Source organism: Monodelphis domestica, chromosome 4 (assembly GCF_027887165.1).
Source record: "Monodelphis domestica isolate mMonDom1 chromosome 4, mMonDom1.pri, whole genome shotgun sequence".
In the NCBI taxonomy this organism is placed as follows: Eukaryota; Metazoa; Chordata; class Mammalia; order Didelphimorphia; family Didelphidae; genus Monodelphis; species Monodelphis domestica.
In genome coordinates, this window is record NC_077230.1 from 379575584 (window position 1) to 379601423 (window position 25840).

A 25840-nucleotide genomic window follows, 5' to 3' on the forward strand; every position below is an offset into this window, starting at 1 on the left:
ACAGGGCATATCCCAAACTCTTAGGTGAAGTTAAAATAGAATATTCTACTAGCCTACAATTACCAGTTGAGCTGCTTCTATATACTACTAATTTCTTGGAAACATCCTCTATGACTAGCAATATCATATCTCCTCTTACTCTCCCAATCCTTGTGACACTGAATCACTCAAGGGTAAATCACTTTCCTCTTCAATACCCATTTCTCTTTCTGTCATCATCCACCTTGTACTTTGTCTACTCCAGTTCTGCTTGCCCCTTCTATTGTGTTCTCTGTAATTTCCAGAGAAGAGGAGAGGAAAGAGGGTAGAGAAAAAGAATTTATTAAGGGTCTAATATGTCCAAGTTGTTTTCAGTTGTGTCCAACTCATCATGACTCCATTTGAGGTTTTCTTGGGAAAGATACTAAAGTAGTTTGCCATTTCCTCCTCCAGCTCCTTTTATAGATAAGGAAACTGGGGCAAAAAGGGTTAAGTGACCTCCTTGCCAGAGGGTGTGGGGGGCATTTAGAGAAGACTAACCCTCTGCGGTGAAGGCTTGCCAAATCCTTTTCAGTGTTGTTCCTCTGCCTTTCATGTCCATCTTTCACCCATCTCTCACCTGTGACTCTAAAACTTTATAGCATGGGCAGTGGCCAATCCTGGGAAAACTGCCTAGCAGACAAGCTAAACCAGGTTGAGGGTAAATGACAGGCCTCAACCCATTAGTGAGTTAAGGAGATGTCTACCTCAAGCATGTCAAGACTTCCCCTGGTGGAATTGGCAGGTGAGAACAATTTGCCTCATTTAAATCTAATTTACTCTAAAGTCAAGATATACTCAGTGATGCCACTGGTCCTCTAAAAAAAGAAGGATGAACAACAAAAAACAACTATGTGCTAGGCACTATGCTGAGTGCTTTTACAAAGATGATTTCATTTGATCCTCCTAATAACCCTCATAATAACAATAGATTGAGATGAAGAGAGGCTTCCTAGCAGGAGTCAAGAGATGGAGTATCTTGCTTGTTCCATCTTCTAGCATTCAAAGAGACTTAGTTCCTTGAAAAATAAGAATAATCAGTGCTTCCCACTAACACTTCCATACTCTTTCTTTGCTGACATTTAGCAAACCTTTCCTTTCTTTTGGCATTCATTCTAATCAAATTTAGAGGCAACCAATCCAGGTATTTAAGCCCCTCTCAGTCTTCCTTTCCACAACAATTCCTTCCTTTATATTTGAGGACTTAAATATACTTGTTGTTTCCTCAAACACTTTTGTTCCCTGGTCCTTAGCCCACTCAACTACTTCATCTAAGCTATGCCATTAACTCACCATTTTCCAGAAATACTCTACAGTCAGCCATGATCAAGAACTTTGAAAATTTTTTACCCTCTAAAAACCTCTTATTCCATCTCTTCCCATGCCTTACTCTTCCTAAATTTTTTCTTTGTTCTCATGGCCTCCAATTCTCCACCCCTCAGAACTTTCATTCATTTCCTCTATGTGGCATTTGAGATTAAGGATCACTTTCTCCTGGAAATTCTCTTCTCTCTCTTAGTGTTCCTGCTATTTGTTTGGCCACTCTTCAGTTTTCTTGTCTAGTTCACTATTCTTATCATGCCCCCTAATTTTGGGCACATCAACACTTTGTCCTAAGTCCCTTACTCTTCTTGCTGTAAACTTTCCACTTGGTGACCACCCTATTAGCTCCAACAAGTTTTAATGATCTCTGTGCAGATGAATTACTGAATCTAACCTAGTTTCTCTCCTGAGCTACAGAGCCATATTACCAACTGCCAATTAGACTTTTCAAGCTAGATATCTCAAAATCAACATGTTCTAAACAGGCCTCAGTATTTTTTCCACAAAACCTATCCCTGTTTCCAACTTCCATATCTGTCAATGGCACCACCAATCTGTCTAGTTATTCAAGTTTACAACCTTAGTATTACCCTCAACTTCTTAACCTCCAACACCCCACGAATCTAATCTGTTGTCAAATACCGTTGATTATGATTCCATGATATCTCTCACCCTTCTCCTCTCCCTTTCTCTGCATTCATACAGATACAGCCATTGGTTAGGTCCTCACATTTCTCTCATTGAATGCTATAATAGGGTCCTAACTGATCTCCCTAATTGAAGTCACTGTCTTTTCTAATTCATCCTTTTCATGATTGCCAAGTGTTACTTCCTTACTTAGTAAACTCCAGTGTATCCCTATTGCCTCTGGAAGCAAATCTTTTCCCCCCAACTTTAGGTGTTTGTTTGTTTGCCAATTACATGTAATACATTTCCACATAAGTTTTTTTAAATGACAAGATCCAAATTGTCTCCCTCCCTCCTTTATTTCCTCTTCCCAGAGCTGGCAAGCAATTCAATATGGGTTATACATGTATTATCACACAAAATATTTCCATATCGCCATTTTTATAAATGAATAATCTTATTAAACCAAATCCCCAAAACATATACCCAAATAAACAAGAAAAAAATAGTATGCTTTAATCTGTACTCCTATTCCAATTGTTTTTTCTCTGGAGGTGGATAGCATTCTTTTCATTCATTCTTTGCTCTGGGAGCAAATCTAAACTCTGGCATTTAAAATCCTTCACAATCCAAATCCAACTTACTTTTCCTGCTTTATTATACCTTATTCTCTTTCTTGTACTTCATGGTCAAACTGACATTCTTACTGTTGGGTTTTTTCACCCAGACTCTCCATTTCCACTCTCTATTACCTTGTACAAGCTACATCTCATGCCTAGAATGTATTCCATCCTCTTCTCTGACTCTTAGAATTCCTATTTTGTTTAAAACTCAGCTCAAGAACTACCTTCAAAATGAATCCTTTCTTGATCCTCCTAACTGCTAGTACCATTTACCACAAAATTACTTTGGATTTATCTTTTATCAATTTTGTATGTACCTATATATGTAAATGATGTCTCTCCTGAAGTAACATGGGCTCTTTTAGGGCAAGGGCAAGGCTTTTTTCCTTTTTTCTTTGCATCCCCAATGCCTAGCACAATGCCTGCGAAGTCCTTAATAATATTGTTTCTTGATTATGATATATAATTGGATAACATACATGTAAATTTCACCCATCAGTATGTATGTATCTTAGAAAGAAATTACAAATGGATAATGTATAGGGCCCAGAACTGAAGGGAATTTTGTTCCATTGGTTTCCCAAAGGCAATCCAGACAACTCTATAGCCTTTGGAAAATTTCAAAGTTCTTTAAAAATTGTTTTATTGGGGGCAGCTGGGTAGCTCAGTGGATTGAGAGCCAGGCCTAGAGACGGAAGTCCTAGGTTCAAATCTGGCCTCAAACACGTCCCAGCTGTGTGACCCTGGGCAAGTCACTTGACCCCCATTGCCTAGCCCTTACCACTCTTCTGCCTTGGAGCCAATACACAGTATTGACTCCAAGATGGAAGGTAAGGGTTTTTTTTTATTGTTTTATTGATATCTTTTGTTTTAAAATCATCTTCATTTTTCAAAATGTCACACCTCCCTAAAAAAAGACATTCATTATGACAAAAGAGAAAAAAGAAAAAAAGAAAGTTTTGTAGTGCTAAGTTGCCTGGCTTTTTTTAATGTCCCTCAATGTTCTCCCTGAAACAAAGGCTCTTCTTTTTTATTACCGATATTCTTCTAGTATCATTGTATGGCTTCAAGGCATAAAATACTTTGTTCTCCAAATAGATTAAATTGAAGATCATCCAAAGAGCAATGAAGAGGTACATGGTAAATGTATATGGGTAGCAGCAAATTACACACAATGAATTAGGAAAAAGTTATAGGAAGGATGTTATCAAATAAATGTCTGAGTGAAAAACATGATGGTCTGTCAACCTGGCTAGAGCAAGTAGTAACCAAGGAATAGCCTATATTCTCTGATGATATCTTTTTTTTTTTTAGAGAAAGCAAACATGGTCTATAGAATATTGAGAATACCCCTAGAATGAACTTATGGGAGGACATGAATAAGAGGCTGGGTGCCTCCTATATGGGTGGCATAGAAAGACTGATCTTCATTCTTGAGCAGAATATCCAAAATGATAAGATCACAGATCCACACGAGGTTATCTATCTACTCTATCCCCCAAATATAACTTCTTTCGTTTTACATTCAAAAGTCATTCCAGGATCACTCCACTGGTTAAGTGCCCCAGAACACATATTCTTGCATAACTTTACAGTAATTATGATGATGATGATGATGGTTTTATAATACTCTAAGGTTTGTGGAACACTTTTAAATCATTTTTATCATTTTATTCTCACCACAGTCCTGGAAGGAAGGGTCCCCACTTTACAGATGAAGAGTACTCTCTGACTAAGATCGATTGATGTTAAGTCACTCACCCAGGGTCACATAGCTAATAGTTGTCTGAGGCAGAATATGAACTCAGGTCTTCTTGACTCCAAGTCTAGCACTCAATTCACTCTGCTACCTAATTGTTCTATAATAATTTCTCTGAAGTTACTCAGTGTGCAACCAAGTCCACAGATTCAAAGCAAATAATAAGCTGAAGAAACTTGGTGGAATTTTGAATTGGTCTATCCCTTCTGGAGAGTAATGCAGAACTATGCTCAAAGGGCTATAAAACTATTCATATCCTTTGACCCAGCAATACCACTACTAGGTCTGTATGATGAGGGGGGTCAGAAAAAACATAGCAAGACCTATATGAATTGATGCAAAGTAAAGTGAGAAGAACCAGGAAATCGTCGTGTATTGTAACAACAATGTTGTAATGATGATCAATGTGAAAGACTTGTTTATTCTGATCAATATCTTTATCCAAGACAATTCTAAAAGACTCATAAAAAAATGTTATCTACATCCAGAGAGCAAAATGATAGACTCTGAGTGTAGATTGAAGCATATTTGTTTTTTCATTTGCTTTATTTTTCTTGCTTCAGAAGAAACATGTCTAGGGGGCAGCTGGGTGGTTCAGTGGATTGAGAGTCAGGTCCAGAGGCATAAAGTCCTGGGTTCAAATCTATCCTCAGACACTTCCTAACTATGTGATCCTGGGCAAGTCACTCAACCCCCATTGCCTAGTCCTTACCACTCTTCTGCCTTATTGATTCTAAGGTGGAAGGTAAGGGTTTTAAAAAAAAGAATAAAAGAAACATGTCTAATAGAGAAATATTTTTACATGACTTCACATGTAAAAAATTAAAAATTTAAGAAAAATCTGCATAAAATATCAAAGTAATTTCTAGTAAACTAGGTAACCCATTCAGATTCATTCTATCTGGTACAAAATGCTATTCACCTAGGGAGAGGAATGTTCAAAGAAGCCTTTTTAGGGGACCTTTCTAAGAAGGATTAAGGAGGTGACATAGCTATATGAAAGCCATACAAAAGCAATAACAATGAATCAAGACTAGGAAGCAGAAAACACTTGTGTCAATAACATCCCCAGAAAGCAAAGAATAGGAACAAAAGATTCAACAGCAAGAAAGAAGTTAGATCCTTCAGAAGAAACGGAAAGAAAAGAGGTTTAAGTGTGACCATAAGCTAAAGCTGAAAAATAAAGACAAGGAAAAAAAAACACAGCTCAATGAGGAACTCCAATCTATCCATTAATAACCATTTATTAATTACCTACTATAGCAGGAGGCATATATGCCACACATTCTGCCAAGCCCTGGAGCTTACAATCTAATGGAGAAGACAACATGCAAACAAGTATAAATGAAGTAAGTTTTATACAGGATATATAGGAAACAATTAACAGGGAAGGCATTAGAATCAAGAGGGCTTAGGGGAGGATTCCTGTAGAAGTTGGGATGTAGTTGAAAGTCAGAGAAGTAAATAATCAGAGCAGAGGAGGGAGAGCTAGAGAAAATGCCTGGAGCCATGGAACAGCCAGGAGGCCAGTGTGACTAGTTGGAAAAGTACACATCATGGAATAAGGTATGAGATGACTAGAAAGGTAGGAGAGGGCTAAGCTATAAAGGACTTTGAATGCTAAGTAGGGAATTTTGTATTTGATCCTGGAGGCAATAGAAAGTTTATTGAGCAGGAAGAGGGGGTGACATGATTGGACCTACACTTTAAGAAAATCACGGTAGTGGCTGAATAGAGGATGGATTGGAGCGGGCAGACTTGAGGCAGGCTCACTCACCAGCAGGCTATTGTGGTAAGCTGGGCATGAAGTGATCAGGGCCTTCCCTGGAGTGGTGGCAGCATCAGAGGACAAAAAGGGGTATATTTAAGAAATGTTGCAAAGGTGAGATCAAGAGAATAAAATATATTTTAAAAAGATATTATAAAAGATATTATCAAGGAATTTTCTGGTAGGAAGAGAAGAAGGGCTGATCATGTGGCAAGAAAGAGAGATGGCACATAGACAGCAAGAGGGCTCCACTATGATGTGAGGTAGATCCCTGGTGTTGAACGTTAGGGAGGACACAGACAAGGACTATATAGGATAGGGAGGACTAGATCTGCATTGTTATAGGGAACTCTTGAATCAGTGAGTTCATAGATCTATTTGAATATTTGAGGACTGGTTCAGCCAAAGGAAGAACAAATCTAGGGGGAGAATTGTCATGCTGAAAAATATCCATCATCTTTGGTTAAAAGGTACTAGGAAACATGATCATGGGAAATTCTAGCTAAATTTGGAATCTCAAGGTAGAGTAGTTAGCTTTTCCTAAAGTCTGATCATGGAATTCGATTTTTTGAAAAAACTCTCCATATGTTGGAGCTACCATGATGTTGAATCTTTTATTTAATCTTAATTAATAGGGGAAGCCTTTCCATGGTCGTAACATCTAGGCTCCAGTACCACTAGTCTCAATGCAATGCGACTCAACAAGCTATGTGCAAAGCGCTATATTAAGCAACAGGAGTTGAAAAAGAAAATAGTTCTTGCCCCCAAGAAGCTTACATTCCTCTGGGGGGTCCAGCCATGCACATGCACAGATAAGTGAGTACAAGGTAATCAGAGGACTGAGGAACTGAGTAAAGCTTCATGAGGGAAGTAGTACTTGAGTTTAACATCAAAGGAAGAAGATGAGTGCTCCCAGGATCATAGCTTTGGAGCTGGAAAGGACCTGCGTAGTTATCTAATCAAACCATCTCATTTTACAGATGAAGAAACTGAGGTCAGGAGAGGTTAAGTTACTTGCCTAATTATTTGAGGTAAATGGAAGAGCTAGAAATAGAACCCATGTTTTTTTTTTTACTCTACCATCAATGCCATTTCCACTGAATTCTGCTGCATATTCTAGGTATGAAAAATAACTTGTTTGAATGAATTTAAGCAAGAAATGTTGAATATAGGAAGTAATTTAGTAATATAGTTTCACTGGAAAACTTAAAAGGAAATGACAAGAAAGATGAATGGAAAATTTAGTTGGAATCTGATTTTGAAAAGCCTCGAATGCCAGATTAAGAAGTTTATATTTTAATCACACAGTAATAGGCAACCACTGAAGAGCTAGATAGTGACATGTTGGTCAGATCTGTGCCTTAGGAAAGTCATTTTGATGGCTGTATATGGGTCTATGCTGAAAATGGCAGACTGTGGGAAGGGACAAAAGGAGTTTATTATAAGAATCCAGACAAGAGCTTATGAGAGCCTGAACACAAACACAATAATGGCTATTATGAACGCAGGGATAGGGGCACATGCAAAAGAAGCCTAGAGAGAGGAGGTCCAGAGTTCAAATTTGGCCTCAGACACTTCCTAGCTATGTGAACCTGGGCAAACAACTTAATTCCCATTGTCTAGTCTTTATTGCTCTTCTGCCTTGTAACTAATATAGAGTATTGATTCTAAATGGAAAGTAAGGATTTAAAAAAATAAAATAAATGCTTGTTGATTGAGAGAATGATGGTACTCTTAGAAGAAATAGGATAAGTGCTTTAGTCTTGTGTTCAAAAATTATCTTGCTTGTTCAAGTTGCTACATCGAGTTTACGATGCTATTATACAAAGGAAGCATGCCAACCCCTCAACAAAATGCTATTATTTTTGCCTATAGAAAAGGAGTAAAGGGGGGCAGCTGGGTAGCTCAGTGGATTGAGAGCCTGGCCTGGAGTTAGGAGAACCTACATTCAAATATGACCTCAGACACTTCCTAGTTATATGACCTTGGGCAAGTCACTTAATCTCAATTGCCTAGTCCTTAACATTTTTTGTAATTCTAAGACAGAAAGAAGGTAAAGGATTTTTTTTTTAAAGGAAATAGTTAAGAAAGGATAATGAGTTGTCAAATAAAATGTACATAATTTTATAGCTGAGAGAGATTTTATAGATTATTTAATATATCCTCTGTATATTATCTATGAGAAAACTGAACCCCACAGAGGTTAAATGATGTCCAAGAAGAAAGATCCTTTTCAAAAGAGGAAGGTTAGGAGAGGTTGTGACAACCAACGATTTGGATATGGCATAGTGGAAAGGTCATTGGATTTGGAGTCAGAAAAAGATTACAAATATTTATAAAACATCTACTACCTGTAGGTTACAAGTTTGAATCTTGTCTCTGCTGCTTAGTTCTTGGATCCCCCACTCCCCCTCTCTGGGACCAAATTTCTTCCTCTGGAAAATAAGAGGGTTGGACTAGAATAATTCTAGAGTTTCTTCCAACTCTACATCCTCTGAAAACTAGTTGGTAGAACTGGATTTAGAACATCCAGAATTAACAGAATTTCAGAGTTGGAGAGGATTTCAGAGGCCATCTAGTTTAAACTCTTATGGAACATGGACACCCTTTATAATATGCCCAGTCATTATCCAACCTTTGCTTGAAGGTATCAGGTAAAGAAGAACTTCCATTTCTCCTTTTAGATAATATTATTAGTTTTTCCAGGTGAAATGGTTTTTCTGGAGAAACAATCTTGTACTGTGTGCTATCATATACAGAGGGAGACATGACTTCTGATTGGCTGAGAGACTGCTGAGTACCATGTCACGTGTTTGTATAAGGGACATTGTTAGGGGGCACTTTGGAAGTTTTCCAAAGATGCCGTTTTGTGAAGTAAGCATGAACTTTGTAATAACTACTGGGGCACTTGGGGCTGCAGAAATGCAGGGGAGGCCAAGCCCCCAATGTGTCCCTTAACCTATAGTTCATAGAATCCTAAACATTAGAGCAGTGCTCCCTTTGTGAAATTATTCTCTTTCCTTGGTTGAGCTGAAGTCTTCTATTTCCCTCCTTGCTGACGAGCTGATTTAATATTGTGTATTCTCTGGTTTATTCTAATCTGACCCAACCTAATAGTACAATGTGGCATGACAGAGTAAATCCAGAATTTCACTATGTCAGTGATTTTCCTTTTTACCCACATACTTTGCTTTAGAAAATTCTGTCATATTACAATGATTAACTGTGAAGGACTAAACTGTTATCAGCAAAAAAAAAAAAAAAGATTCCAAGATAAACCCAAGAGATCCATGATGAAAAATGCTATCCACAGCCAAAGAAGGAACTGTTGGAGTCTGATCGCAGATCAAAGCATGCCATTTTTCACTTATTTCCTTCATGAGTTTTTTGTACTCTATGCATGTTATGTGTCTTCTTTCTTGGCATGAATAATATGGAGATTTGTATTGCATGACAGCACTGGTAGAATTTATATCAGACTATTTACCACCTCTGGGAAGGGGAAGTCAGGAGAGAGAGAATTTGAATCACAAAATGTTAGATAACAATTGTCAAAATTTGTTTCTCTGTGTAATTGAGAAAATGTTAAAAAATTAAAAGAAACTTTTTTTCCCAGGGCAGCTAGGTGGCTCAGTGGATAGAGAGCCAGATCTAGAGATAGGAGGTCCTAGGTTCAAAGCTGGTCTCAGATACTTCCTAGCTATGTGACCCTGGGCAAGTCACTACACATCAATTGCCCAACCCTTACCACTCCTCTGCCTTGGAACTGATAATTACTATCAATTCTAATACTGAAAGTAATGGCTTAAAAAAGAAAGAATATTCTCCCCTTTCCTCCTCATTTGAATTATTTTTATCTTTAGAATTTCATTCCTGTGTATTTTCTATCTCTTAGGCTACATCAGCTTGCTGAATTTTAGTCCATAGAATCGTACATACTTTATACTGAATGCTTTTAAATTCACTGTCCCAAATTTGGAATAAATGTCACATTATACCTAGTGTTCCCCTCTTTTATCACAGACTCAACGATGGAGTGGACAAGTCCCTAAAAGGCTCCCCAGATTTCTATCTCAGCAATCCGTTCTTCCATGTTTTTGAGAAGCAGGTTCCAACTAGGATAGTATCCCACACTGGTTCTATAATTTCTGAAAGATGAAAACCAGGTCCCCTGGCTCCCATGGCAGTGTTCTTTCCATTACATCCTGCTGGCTCTCCATTTTAAATGACACAGACAAATGTTTGTTGGATGAGAAAATGAATGGCAAGTAGTTGTGAGGATGTTGGGGGGGGGGGGGCCGGGATCAGGGGAAAGAGTGACTCAGTCTGGGAATGCTGGTCTTGGGGACAGGTTCCACAATGGGACAATTAGCCTTCTAAGCCAGTTTTCAATGAAAATCTGACTTTTAAAAACTTTCAATCAATCAACATATCTTTATTAAATGCTGACTATGTGCCATGTGTTGTGCAAAGTTCTGGGAATACAAATGCAATGAATAAAACCATCTCTCTTTGCAAGGAGTTACATAGTCTTTCTGTCTGTCTCTATATACACATGCATATACAGAATAGATATGAAAAGAATAAATACTCATAAGCACAAAATAGTTAATTCTAAAGTAGTTTTGGAAGAAGGTACAAGCAGTGGAGATTTGAAAAGGCTTCCTAGAGAAGATGCTCAAATCGCTTTTTGAAGGAAGAGAAGGATGTTATGAAGTCTAAGTCAGGAGGGAGGACATTCTAGACAAGAGGGACAGTCAATGCAAAGACACAGAAGCAAGAGATGGACTTTAGTAAGAGACAAAGCCCCCAAACTGGGGCTGGATTGCAGAGACAAGGGTTCTGCAGAATTCAGAAAAGCACAATGAGACTGGAAAGAGTTGTAATAGCTGAACTGGGGAGTTTATGTTTCATCTTAGAGGCAACAGAGAAACACAGGAGTTTATTGGGTAAAGTATTGATATAGTAAAACCCAAACTTTAAGGAAAATCATTTTTTTTAGCCCTATGGAAGATGGACTGGAATAGGAGAGACTTGAAACAGGGACTAATTAGGTATAGGCAAAAGGTGATTAGGGCCTGCATTATGGTGGCAGATGAGTGAGCAGAAAGAAGGGGCTAAGAGAGGGAAGAGGGAGTCAGAGATAGAGACAGAGCGAGCCAAACTGAGTAATATCGGTGGACTTATTCCTATTCCTTTTTCAAATGGTCATCACCATTCCCTCTACCCTAACCCCACACCAATAAAGAGCAAAAAATATGTTATCTCTAAATAGATAGAAGTGAATAGACTGAACGCAGTGTCTGTGAAGGGTGGTTAATCATAGAGCAAGGAAAAGGCAAATGAGTTTGTTGAGTCAGAAAGGACTTGCCAAATGATAGAATATCCTTATGCCCATACTTCCTTTTTTTCTGACTGGTACTCATTTGTAATCTGTAATCTGACTGGTACTTAATTTGTAATGTAAATGACATCACCAGTAATGTCATTTGCACACTCTGACTCTTCTGGATCTGTTCATGGAAGTCAACCAAACACTCAATCAATAAGCATTTATTAATCCCTTACTATGTGCCAGGCACTCTTTGAAGCACCAGGGATACAAACACAGACCGTTCTTACTTTACATAAATGGCCCATAACAAGTAAAGCCATTTTTACATAATGTGAATTTGCAGGCACTTAGTTCAAGGACACAAAGTGCAGAGCGTTGAGAACCAGAAGGAAGAACACTTGGGGCCGGGGTTGGGGACAGACATGCAGTATCCAGGACAGAAGACAGACATGCCACCAGACACCGAGGTGAGGGAAGCAGGACAAAGGTCTCCTCTCTCAGCACCAGAGATCTTGAGTCAAGGCCCCAATTAGGGGCAATGATGGTTTCTCCAGGCATCTGTTCTTCTGCTTTTACTTGGAGGGTTCTTTTTAGGGCTGTTGTTGAGGTAGCAGAAGGCATGGAGCTGAGGGACAAGAGTGAGAGAGTGAAATACTGTACAGTAAAGGTAACAGTTTTTTTCTGGAATGAGGAGTTCTTTCAGTTGAGCCTGTATAATGTAATTTTATGTAAAGGAAGAACTGCCTATAAAAAAAAAGAAAGAAAGAAAGCTTGTCCTTGCCCTCAAGGAGTTTATAATCTAATGGAATTAGACAACTCTAAAAGGAAGCTGAAAAGTAGAGGGGGGTGGATGTAGCTAGGCGATTTAGGTAGATTGAGAACCAGGCACAAAGGGGAGAAATCCTGAGTTCAAACATGACTTCAGATACTTCCTACCTGGGTCACCCTAGGCAAATCACTTAACCCCGTTACCTAGCCCTTATCACTCTTCTGCCTTCTTCAACCAATACAAAGTATTGATTCTAAGAGGGAAGATAAGGAATTTTTTTTTAAATAGAGGGAAGACCAGGGAAGAGGTAAGATGCCCAACAGGAGGTCATGGTGGCAAAGTCAGGGAAGTCCTAGAGTAGAAAAGACAGATGGGAAATGAGAAAATTGTCTAAGCTGAGCTACTTTCTTAAATGGAGGTTTTGGACTTTGTGACTTCACCCTCCACTCTAGAGGGATAGAGGATGGTGATGAAGTAGAGTCCCAAGGCTGATGGGATCTTGCAGTGTGATAAGATTTTCCCAATAATGAGCTTCCTGGGAATAGTAGAAAAGGCAGTCAGAGAAGTCCCAAAGTAGTTCAGCCAGATGGGAAATGAGTGGAATTGATATGATTAAAATCTGATCAAAGAAATTTGACATTTTTAAAAAACAACAACAAGTAATTTGATAAATAACACATATGCTAAAAGCAGAGAAGGAGCTTGGTATAATGGTGAAAAGAACTGAATTTGAAGTTTGAAGATTTGGATTCAAAGCATGGCTCTGTCTCAGTGTGACCTTGGTCTCTTTATGTCTCTGTTTCCTATCAATAAAATAAGTGGTCTGGACCAAATGGACTCTGAAGTCCCTTCCAATTCTGCCTGTGCATGTGAAAGATTAAACTAAATAAATGCAAAAATCTCAGTTAAAATTATTGTTCTCAAAGCTGAAAATTAATCAAAAGCAATTTTTACAAGCGAATAAGTAAAATAAATGCTATAGCAATGGGGGAGAACACATAGTATATAATGCTTGGAATATAGGCAATTGACGATGGCCTAATTTCAAATGGTCGACTGCAAAGTTAACTAATCACAGTGACAGGTAATCACATCTGACAAGTCAAGAGAATATGGATTTTTCAGTTGCAAAAGTGTTGATTTGCAAGCCATTCTGTTGGTTGAGAATAACAAGAATGAAAACAAAACCGCTCTGAGATGATAACAACACCGTATTGTTGAGAGAATGGGGAATTTGGAATCAGATGTCTACTTGAGGATTCTTCCCTCTTTAGCTATGTGACCATACCTACATCCCTTCATATTTCTAAGCTTCAGTTTCTTCATCCACAAAATGGGGATAATAACGCTTCTAATAAATCTCCTTCCAGCTCTATGTTCTATGATCCTGTCAAGTGCATATTTGATGTGAGATGAGAATCATCCTCATCCAATTCTAATCAACAGGGGTTTATTGAATGTCTATGTAGCTAGCACTATAGGTAGGATTTGAAAACATTCTGACATAGTCTCTCCTCCTCTCTCCTAAAGCTTATAATTTTGTTAGATATAATAAAATTACATACCTGAAATAATCTGAGAAAAGTATAAAAAAGGATGTTAAAAGTAATGCCATAAATGTTTGGTATGCCATAGCCAGGATGATGGGTAATCAGTAAGAGGAAAGCATCAACACCGGCTACAGTGAGGAGGAGGATCCCATGAAGGAAATGACACTGGAAATGGGCCTCCACTGAAGGGGAGGATTTGAATAGCAGAGAAGGAGAAAGACATTCCAAGGAGTTTCTTAGCAGAGCTAAGCTCACTATGTAGGGTTGCTTATCAATATTAAAGTATCCCTTGATTCATCAACAAAACTCTCTTAAAGAAGTAGAATAAACTTAAGAAGGAAAACAGGCCAACTGTACTTCAAGAAAGTAGTTCTAAATAGTTGGGTTTAGGGAGGAATCAACTGATTCCTAGGTGTCTGAATAGGCATTTTAGAACTCCTGGTGATGGAAGGAGTCATACAAGAAACAAAGGACCTGAGCCTTTGCATTTGGGAAAACACTGCTACCAGCTTCCTTCTCCAGAGGTTCCTTCTTGAGGTTTCTCTGAGCTCCAGGACCCTTTGCATGACCTGCCCTGGTGGGGGAGTGGAAGAGAGAAGTGAAGAAGGCATGAGACAGATGATGGGAATCAGAAAGACAAACAGAAAGATCTATAAAGGTTTCTATTTTCCCTCCTAAAAAAGAGACGTGTATGTGCTCGTGTATAACATGCTACCTGAATCCTTTGCCAAGGGAAGAAATGAACAGAATTTGATGACTTTAATTCAGGCAGGAGAAGGGCCTCTGGAGAACTGCTGAGTGACTAGAGAAGTCTCGCCTAGCTGGTTGAGGGACATCTTTGCTTGACATCTTTGTAGAGTCGTTTAAAAAAGAGCCGGGAATGTGACCATGAGCTCAGAGTTATGTTGACTTGGCCTGGCTCTGTCCAGAGAAAACTGTAAAACTTTGCAAATGAAATTTCAGCAATAGCAGTGGCAAAGGAGGCAGATGGCAACCACAAAGGCAGCTAAGACAACAAGCAGGGGCAGCACAGCAGAAAAACAGAGCCTGCAAGTGTCAGTGCAGTGAGAGATAGGGTGACATGCATCTGCATGCAAGCTGGGGGGTTGGGAAAAGAGAGAATAAAAGAGAACAAGAGAGGAATGTTGTGAGGTTCTGGAGGAGTAGCAGCAGAGCAAGAGGGTTTTGCAGGCAAAGAGAGAAGAGGCTGAGGTGAAGAGAGAAATGGGAAAGGGGGATAAGCACAGACACAGACTTTATTCCTTTGAGAGAAGCCTATGAATCTTTAGGGAATCATGTGTATAGAGGAACTAGCACCAGATGGAGACCAAGAAGGAGCTGAAAGAAGAGAGATACTCTTAAAGAGGATACCAGAAACTCCAGGGAGTTTCTCCTATGAAAAAGGAAGAGAAACCATTGTCAGATGGAGATGCAAAGAAGGACCACCAGAACAAGGAGCCACAATATGGAGGAATAACCAGACCTGCCCTTTTTCTGACATTATAAATTACAGAGCTGAAGGTTCCTAGGGAAAGTGGTATTCACCAGAGAAGAAGATTGCTTGATTCCTTTGCAAGGATAACTCTTTTTCTGGTTTAGGGAGCCCCATCCACGGTAGCATTATATATATGAAGGATTAGCACAGACCCCTGGGGAAGGCTATGCAGACCATATTGGCTTCTGAGGACAGATCCCTATGAATGATCATTTATAGGTATGTTAAAAATGGCTCAACTTTCCCTTTGCATTTCTGTTTAGTTAAATAAAATCTATCATATACTCGGTGTTTTGATAGCCTGACTGCATGCATCTAAGGGCAGAGGGCTCTTAGAAAGACATAAACTCAATTCTGATATTTCCAGAAGAAACTCTAAGCAGGAACAGGAGCTAACAAAATTTGAGAGAGAAGATGCCAAGATTGAACTAGGTATATGTAAATAAAAACTGTCAATAATGGACCACACATTAACGTAACGAATTATAAAAATCTTACTTCTTTAACTTTTTTTTAATCAATGGCTTTATCATTGTGAGCATGCTCTAAAATAGAGATTACAACATCTCTGTACTCTAGTTGAGAGTTTTTTGAAGGGTTTATATGTCAAATATAAATAAATCTATCTCCTGGTAATAAGCCTCTCCAAACTGGTTGGCCTCAGATGACACATACCACTCTGTTGCTTGGCTGTATTTAACGTCTTAATAAGTTGATAGGACCTATCAGAGTTCACTTATTTACTGGTATAGGCCAAGAACTGCCATCTCCACATCACAATGAGGCATCAGAGGTAGACTTTAATAGAATATGCTATAAAACAGAATTTTAGAGCTGGGGATCTTGGAAATCCTTCTAGTTTAATTTTCTAGTTTTCTAAATGAAGAAAATGTGATTCAGAAACTGTAAAGGACTTCCTGAAGGTCACATGACTAATAAGTGATAGAGGAATTAAATGGTGGTCTTCAGTTCCTAATCTGAGACTTTTTTCACTAAAACATACTTCCTTCTTTTAAAGAAACACTAAGACTTTTATTTTCTGGCTTTTCAACAAAGGATTCCTAATTGGAGAAGACTCAGCAGAATTTTTAGAAGATTTTAGAAGATGATTAAATTAAAGGATTAAAAGTTGTTACTTTATTTCTATACCAGAATGAATAAATCATTGAAATCCATTTATAATGAATGATGGTTAACTCCATTTATTTCAGATGAAGAGGTCATTCTCCTTCTCTACTTTAAAAAAAAATCTATGAATAACAATAATTTGAGCCCAAGGATAGAATAAGAACCCAAATAAGAAGAGAGACAGGAGATGTTCATATGCAATATCATCTTCCATTCAAGAAACAAAATGGCTCAACTTTTTCTTAAATTGCTTTCAACAAAGGCTTATTTTACACATAGCCAGAGAGAATGAGATTAACAAACTAATAAAAGCATCCTATAAACTATTTCTGGAAATATAAAACCATAAAAAAATCAACACATGGAAAGAAAAAAGAAATATTCATCTTTACCTTTAGAAGGCTTCTTTCTTTCATCAATGTTGACTCTAATTTGTAAGAGGCAACTGGCATACTCCATTTTTGTTAGAATACCACCAAACTGCAGCCAGGTAGGAAAAAATACTACAAAGGAGAATGACCATACAATCCTGGGCCACAGAAAAAATGTAAAATGGACAAAATGTTATTTACATGAGCCCTTCTCAGTCACTGTCAAAGTTTTGAGATGTGCCTAAGATACTAGATAGCACAAGATTTTTTTATTTACTGAGTTTTGGGTTGAATTCCTTTTATAAAATATTTATAGCAACTTTTTTTTTGCATTAGGCAAAGAATTGGAAACAAAATTGAGGCTTATTGATTGAGGAATAGGTAAACAAATCATTGTTTAAGAATATCATGGAATATTACTGTGCTGTTAAAAATTATTATTATGAATACAGAGAAGCATGAAAAGACTTACATGAACTAATGTAAAATAAGTAATCAAGAAGACAATAGAAATGACTTTTTAAAACAATGTAAATGGAAATAAACACTACAAAACAACTGAAAATCAATTTTGCAAAATTAATGGCCCTAAAGAAGAACTATGAGAAGACATGGATCCCCCCAAATCCTCTACAGAAGCAGAATGTTCATGGGTGTGAAATGCTGAATATATTTTCCAATTTAAATAAATATATTTATTGGTTTTGTAGATTGTTTTTCTTTTCTTTATTAAAAAAAAATCTGTTTTATGGAACAGCTCTCAGTAGGGAGAAGAAAGGAATGGGAGGGAGGGGGAGAAATTTAGGTATGAGAAAAACAAAAGACATCAATAAAACCTTATTTAAAAATTTTAAAATAAAATTCTAAGAAAGCAAAGGTGGAAAACATGATTTTAAAATTAGGTGTGACACCATTTTTTTTTAGATATATTTTATTTGATCATTTCCAAGCATTATTCGTTAAAGACATAGATCATTTTCTTTTCCTCCCCCCCACCCCCCATAGCCGACGCGTAAGTCCACTGGGCATTAGATGTTTTCTTGATTTGAACCCATTGCTTTGTTGATAGTATTTGCATTAGAGTGTTCATTTAGAGTCTCTCCTCTGTCATGTCCCCTCAACCTCTGTATTCAGGCAATTGCTTTTCCTCGGTGTTTCCACTCCCATAGTTTATCCTTTGCTTATGAATGGTGTTTTTTTCTCCTGGATCCCTGCAAGTTGTTCAGGGACATTACACCGCCACTAATGGAGAAGTCCATTACGTTCGATTATACCACAGTGTATTAGTCTCTGTGTACAATGTTCGACACCATTTTTTTAAACCCTGTAAAAATAGACTCAAATCCAGGACTTCAATCCCCAGAAATCCTTGCTCCACTTCCCCAGAATACCCTCTAATCTCATTGAATTCTCACCTGGGCCGAGAGCGAAATGGGGTATTTAAACCTGGTTGTGAATAGGTTAGGCCTCTTTTGGACTTCCTTTTTGGAGCAGACAAGTCTCTTTCATAATGTGAGGTTATCTTGTCTAGGCCTCTTTGGCCTAGGCATGTGCTTTCTTATTCTGTATTTTCTTTAATCTTTAACCTTTAATAAACCTCATAAAAATATAATACTCCTTGCAGAGAGAAACTACTTTCTACCTGCCTCAATCTCCCCTAAATTTTAATCTTTACAACCCCTACAAGTATTTTGTATCTTGAACTTGACCGAGGTACAAAGTTGAAACAAAGGTTCAATATTCCATAATCTTCCATTTTCTTAAATTCCAAAGTTTCTCAATATTTTACCTTATAGTAGTCAGGACCTCTTCCACTAAAGTCTCTTTCTAATGCTTCACTGTGATGTGAGGGTGCCCCTGTGCTCTTAAGGGCTATGCTTTGGCAAAGGGGTTTGTTTGGTGGGCATAGGACTGGGGAGGGTGACAAAGTAGCTCTGGAAAGCCCTACAAAGCTAGACAGATTCCATTACAGACACAGTAGGATAGACCATGTGTGGACAAAGGACAGGTTAGCAAAGTTTGTAATCAAAAGCTTGGCCACCAAATGGTGGATTTTTATAGCCGCATCAATTCAAAGACTATCTCTATTAAGTCAAAGGAAGGTTGAAAACTGTGTCAATAGAGGGGAGCACCCACACCTAGGGAAAAAAAAGAGAACTTTGAAGTACTACTACTAACTCATATTTACATAGATAGCTCTTAAAAAATGTTACGGCACTTTAACCATGACTACTCTATGGTATAGGTGGGATAATGCTATCCTTCTTTTACTGTTATGGGAACAAGGTGGCATTGCTACCCCTCACTCATTCATATCTATGGTATCCTGGGCTACTTCCAGTAGGCCATGTGTGCCTTGGTTTAGCACTAAAAGGCTTAGAACTTTGGGATGATGCAAAAAACCTTGTTAATCCCTCCTACCCCCTGCCCTCCACACACAGACATACACATACAAACAGGAAACCAGGAAGAGCCACCCAGTAGGCTTTAAAAGTGGTGACTTTACCCTTTGGCTCTACCTTCCTGTTTGTACAATATGACACATGTAACTCTTTCTCTGGTTCTCTGGAACATCCCACAATGAAGGGAAAGTAAATATCGTTTTCCTCTCCTCATTCTAGCAGTTAGAGTGACTTCAAACACATGAGCTGCCTAGTTAAGCATAAATTTAGGCTTTGGGTCCTTGAATGTGTTTTATGTTCAGTGTTTCTTCCCCTGAGCATAAGTGATGAAACAGTGATCATGAGAGACATCTCAGTAATCTCTACTTTGGAAGTTCCTGAGTTGATGGTAGTTATATTATGAAAGGTGCTTTCTACAAATACTAAAGAACTTGGACTACTTGGTGGAAAGATGAATACAACTCCTGGCTTTGCCTGCCAGAAGATACAGACTTTTAAGAAGTTCTTCAAGCATTGCAGAATCAAGAGGAAAGTGAAAGGCTTATATGATAATCCACTAAGTGCTTCATATTTTAATGTTTTGAGTAGCAGCTTTCCAGAGATTAAGGTAGTAGCTATAAATTAATGGTACATGTTTAAGTCTCTATCCATGTGTTCCAAAATCTTATGATTTTAAAATCTAGAATCAACAATTTTCCTGTGACAAATCTACATTGTACAATAAGTACTTTTCTAGTCTTTCACTTTTGGGTAGGGCCAAATCTTAACTTTAGGTGATTTTTGCTCAAGGGCCCCAGGTTAGGGGAGTAAGGAAACAGAGAATCTGAGGGGAAGTTTCTTTTTTTTTTTCCCATTTGAATTAGTTTATTTAGTCAATTTAGAACATTATTCCTTGGTTACAATAATCACATTATTTCCCTCCCTCCCCTCCATCCACCCCACAGCCGATGCACAATTTCATTGGATATTACTTATGTCCTTGATCAGAATCTATTTCCATGCTGTTGATGTTTGCACTAGGATGTTCCTTTAGGGTCTACATCCCCAGTCATATCCCCCTCAACCCATGTGATCAAGCAGTTGTTTTTCTTCGGTGTTTTTACTCCACAGTGTTTCCTCTGAATGTGGATAGTGGTTTTTCTTGTAGATCTCTCCAAGTTGTTCAGGATCACTGCATTGCCACTAATGGAGAAGTCCATTACATTTGATTGTTCCACAGTGTATCAATCTCTGTGTACAATCTTCTCCTGGTTCTTCTCTTACTCTGCATCAATTCCTGGAGGTTGTTCCAGTCTCCATGGAACTCCTCCACTTTATTATTACTTTGAGCACAATAGTATTCCATCACCAACAAATACCACAATTTGTTTAGCCATTCCCCAATTGAAGGGCATCCTGAGGGGAAGTTTCTGAAGCTTTTCTTTAGGAGTCAGGCTCTCCAGGGTTGAACCTAGTCCATATACACACAGGTCCAGAGCCAAGAGTGCTTTTAGAGAAGAAGAGGACAAGCACCTTAATTCCCCTGACCCTGCAATGGTATTGTGTTGTTATATATGACATGGAGAAATAATATATTGTGTACCTATATATGAGACTTGATTGTGGTTACAGGTACAGAGATGGAATTTAAGCTTAGGTGGCCCTGACTTCAGCTCCTATGCTCTTTACTCTATATTCCTCTAATTCCCAGTGAATATAATACCTACAAGCCTCCTAGAAATAATTTCAAATAAACATCTTAGTGTTGTGGGAAACAAAAACTATATCTCTAGCACTCAGTAGATAACAAGACTTTTCCAATTCTCTTCCTTTTTAGGAAGATATTTTAATTTATCTGTATACATAAATATATGTATGTGTGTACATATATTATATATGATACTCCATGTTCTAATCAGTTAGATTATGGGAGCTGCCATCATAGAGACTATTAATGTTAACCACTTGTATTTATTCCATTTCTTCAAAATATCCATCATTTCAATAGTGTGGATACTCTTTCCATGAAGAAAGAATACAAATCTTCTATGCCACTATCAACTAAACTCTTGAGTTGCTTTGGTTAAAAAATTTGCTATTTACTGGTTGGTGATACACCTTCCTGAACTTACTCTGTTGGTCCTTGGATGAAGGCCACACAGTCTGTCACCTCCTATTCTTAGCACCTTCCTATCAAGTACCCAGCAGGGTTTGCACTCTGTTGGCATAGCATTAGAATAAAGATTCTTAAACTGGGGTCTCTAAACTTAAAAAAAAAAATATATATATATGCATATATATATATAACCATTACTTTAATATAATTGGTTTCCTTTATAATCCTATGTATTCTATTTCATGCATTTAAAACCATTATTCTGAAAAGGTCTATTGGCTTCACCAATGTACTTAAAGGGTCCATGACACCAAAAAGCTTTAGACCCATTCATTGGAAGAATTCAGGATTATTCCATATCACAATAAAGCACCAGAAGAAGATATTAGGACTAATGAACAAGCCATATTTGTTCTTAAATGATTTTCACTGCCTTCTAGAAATTACCCTTGTAAGAATATTACATATGCAGATTCAAGGATAGCTTTCATTGTCTTAAAAAAAAATCAAATTATCTTAGCTATTCCACTCTGGCATCATCCTGGAGAACTGAATTTAGGCAAACATTTGTGGGTAACAAAAGACAAGTATATGTCAAAAAGAAAATGTAGAAAGAACAAGTGTTATCTATAATCTCTCCACCTTAGTCTTAGCAAAGTCTTTTTTTTTTAAAGGAGGCAAGAGAATGAAAAAGCAGCTAAGTTAGGAATGGGAAACCAAAAAGAAAGTGTTGAGCAAAATGCATGCTGGAATTCCATGAACACCAATTCCAGAAAATGTGAATCACATCATGATGACAGGAAAGCTCTGTCTTGATAACAGTTGTCATCAGGGCAGATCACGACAAATAATTTCTACATGGAGAAGATAGGTTTAGATTTGGTTTTATGATTTTAATAAAGTAGCAGATAAATTAGCACTCATTTTATTTTACTGTATAGACGAATGCCTTTATTTTTAAAATTTACAGTTCCAGAATTGCTATGCTTTCCTGTTTCCTCTGACTTTACACTTAAGTTGCTTTAAAAAGTGCGAGGCACTTGGGAAAGAGAAAGAAAAACCAAAGACCCAAAACTCAAGAAGCATGAATTCTTTTTTTTTTTAATTTTATTTAAATGATTGAGAATATTTTTTCCATGGTTACAAGACATGTTCTTTCCCAGCCCTCCCCCTTCCCGTATCTGACCATAATTTCACTGGGTTTGACGTGTGTCACTGACCAAGACCTATTTCCATATTATTATTTGCACTAGGGTGATCTTTTAGAATCTGCTTTCCCAATCATAGCCCCATCGACCCATGTGATCAAGCAGTTGTTTTTCTTCTGTTTCTTTTCCCACAGTTCTTCCTCTGGATGTGGATAGCATCTTTCTCATATGTCTCTCCGAGTAGTTCTGGCTCACTGAATTGCTACTTGTAGAGAAGTCCATTACATTTGATTTTACCACAGTGTACCAGTCTCTGTGAACAGTGTTCTCTTGGTTCTGAAGGAGTATGAATTCTATTAGAATTGGGGCAAGCAGGACAGCAGGTACACATATTTATATAAACTAAGTACAATGTAATTTCAGGGTGGCACTAGAGCAACTGAGACAAAATGTGTGATAAAAGGCCACATGTAAGAAGGAACTGAGCTAAGGTGTAAAGGAAATCAGATTTTATCAAGCAGAGGTGAAAAGGCAGGATACTCCAGGTATTGTGAACAGCTTGTGCATAGGAGATGGATTGTCATGGATGTACAACAGCAAAGAGGCCAGATTGGCCGGTATGAGATTATGTGAAATGAGTGATCAACTCAAATTACATACTTACTACTTGCCAGGCACTATGAAAGGAAGTAATGTTTAACGAACTTAGAAATATAGGATGGAGTCAAATTGTGAAGGCCTTTAAATGCTAAATACAAGAATTTGTGTTTGTGCCTAGGAGTCACTAGAGTTTTTTGAGTAAGAGAGTGACAGGTTCAATCCTATGCTTTGGACATAATATTTTGACAACTGTGTGGAAGATGTATCAGAGAAGGGAGGGAACTGAAATTGGGGAACTAATTGGGATATTATTTCAAGTAATCCAGGGGAGAAGTGATAGGAGTCTGAACTAGGTTGGACATAATATGAGTGGAATGATTAACATGAGATTGATTGAGGAGGTACAATCAATAAGATTTAGCAACAGATTAGATAGGAGAGAGACAGAAGGGAAGAGTGTGGAGAGAGTGAAGATGATTCAGAAATTATGAACCTGGGCAACTAGAAGGATAATGGGACCTCTTCAATAAGAATAGGAAAGTGATGGGTTTCGAGGTGGGAGGAGATCAATTCTGTTTTGAATAGATCTGCTGACCAAGAAATATGTATTGGTTTCTTTTCTATTACTACTGAAATGTTTATTTGAAAAAATCTCATGGAGTCTTACAGATGCTCTACTAGGAGATATAACAGTATAACAGAAAGAGTACAGGATCAGAAATTATATCCACTTGGAGATGTCTATTAGAAAGTTGGCAAAGTGGGCCTGGAGCTCAAAAGAGACATCAGAGTCAAATATATAGAGCTGTGAGGCGTTTATATATATATATATATACACGCACACATACACTCCAGGGACTTGATTATATCATTGAGAGAAAGACTGTAAAAAGAGCAGAGCTTGGCCCAAGACACAGCTTTAGTTGAAATGTAAGACATGGATGATGAAACAAACAGTAATAAAGTAGCCAGACAGGCAGGACAAACACCAAGAGTAAGTATTGTCCAAACAAAAGTCCAGAGAGGAGAACAGGAGGAAAGATGATCAGCAGTGTCAACAATATATGATGCCCACAGTCACATGCTCCCATATTACCCCACTATTCAATAAACTACAATGTCTCTTTGCTAGTTCTAAGATCAAATGCTCTGTTGAGCATTCACACCTCTAATAATATGAGCTTCCTCTAACTTTTCAGTCTTCTTATACCTTATTCCCCATCATATAATCTGTGATACAGTAAATGGTTTGCCACTCCTTGCATGAGATACACCATCTCCAAATTCCAGGTGTTTTCACTGATTGTTTACAATGCCAGGAATATTCTCCTTCCTCACCTCTACCTCCTGGCTTCACTAGCTTCTTTTGAGTCTTAGCAAAACGTTTTCTTTACAATAATCTTATGAGGTAGGTAAAACAAGTATCTTCATTTTACAGATGAGGCTGTAAGGGGCTGTGATGTTTCCTTGGTCCCACACAATCAAACCCAGGTCTCCTAATGGCAAGTTCTGTACAGGAGGGATCTTTCTCTACATGAACTTATATCTTCATATAGTTGGAAATAAGGCATAATATTGAATCCCATTATTCAACAGGTATTTTTATGTGAACTTTACCTAGATACTTTGTGATTTTTCTTAAGTTTATTAAAGCTACCAGCATCATTACTCTTTTACTTTGGGGGCATTATTAATAACTAAATAGCATTAATAAAACACAGAGAAGCACTGCTCTGATGAACATAACTTGTTACTGTAAGAACTACAAAGACTAATGCAGGAGCTAATGTTTGGTGCAAAAAAATGTAATAACTCACACTAATACTTTTCAGAGTCAGAATAAGCATGACTGGGTGAACTGCTGCAAGATTTTACGCCGACTGTAAAATGGCACAGGTTTAGCTTATAATTAAATATCTTTATTTAATATAGTTTTCTGCCTTTATTTTTTCAATTGCCAATCAAATATAGCTGGATTTGCATGTGTTGAGTTCAAGTAAAATGAAGTAGTCTTCCACTACACAAAGAACCTAGATCTTCTGGCTGGAACTCAAGAACACAACATGCTGTCTCTCTAACTAGCTTATATAACTACTGAACACTTGTTTCCAATTGGTTGGTTTAGAAATCATTTTTAAATGGTAACTTCTTTTATAAGGCTGGCCTACAAAGGTAGAGAAATGGCTTAAATAAGTGGTCAATATTTAAGAATTGTGTCTATATAATTTTCAGATAAAGAAATCAAAATGATCCATAAACACATGAAAGTGTTCTAAACCTCTCGTAATTAATGCAAATAAAAACAATGCTGAGGTATCCCCTCAAACCTAGCAGATTGGCCAATATGACAATTACAGAAAGTAATAAATGTTGGTGGGGTTGTAGCAAAATCGGCACACTAAAGCGTTGCTGGTGGAGTTGTGAATTAATCTAAGCATTCTGGAGGGCAATTTGGAATTATGTGCAAAGGGCTTTAAAAGAATGCATACCCTTTGATACAGTCATACTACTGCTAGGTTTATAACCCAAAGAGATAAGGAAAAATATTTGTACAAAAATATTCATAGCCACACTCTTTGTGGTCGCAAAAAAATTGGAAAATGAGGGGATGCCCTTTGATTGGGGAATGGCTGAACAAATTATGATATATGATGGTGATGGAATACTATTATGCTATAAGGATTGATGATTTGGAGGCTTTCTATATGAACTGGGAGGTCCTCAGTGAACTGATGCAGAGTGAAATGAGCAGAACCAAAGGAACATTGTACAACAGAAAGTAAAACATTGTGGAAAAATTCACTATAATGGACTTTGATACTAGTAGCA

General features: G+C 37.7%; 1 long non-coding RNA gene across 1 annotated transcript in view; it reads right to left on the reverse strand.

Annotated features, from left to right (window-relative positions):
- Positions 1-11686: 11686 nt before the first annotated feature.
- LOC103101468 (uncharacterized) overlaps positions 11687-25840 on the reverse strand; it is a 35239-nt gene continuing 21085 nt past the window's right edge. Inside the window, exons 2-3 of the long non-coding RNA XR_466405.2 lie at positions 16788-16924; positions 11687-12078 (exon numbers count right to left, since the gene is read on the reverse strand). This is a non-coding gene — a long non-coding RNA (uncharacterized LOC103101468). The remainder of the gene's footprint in view (positions 12079-16787; positions 16925-25840) is intronic.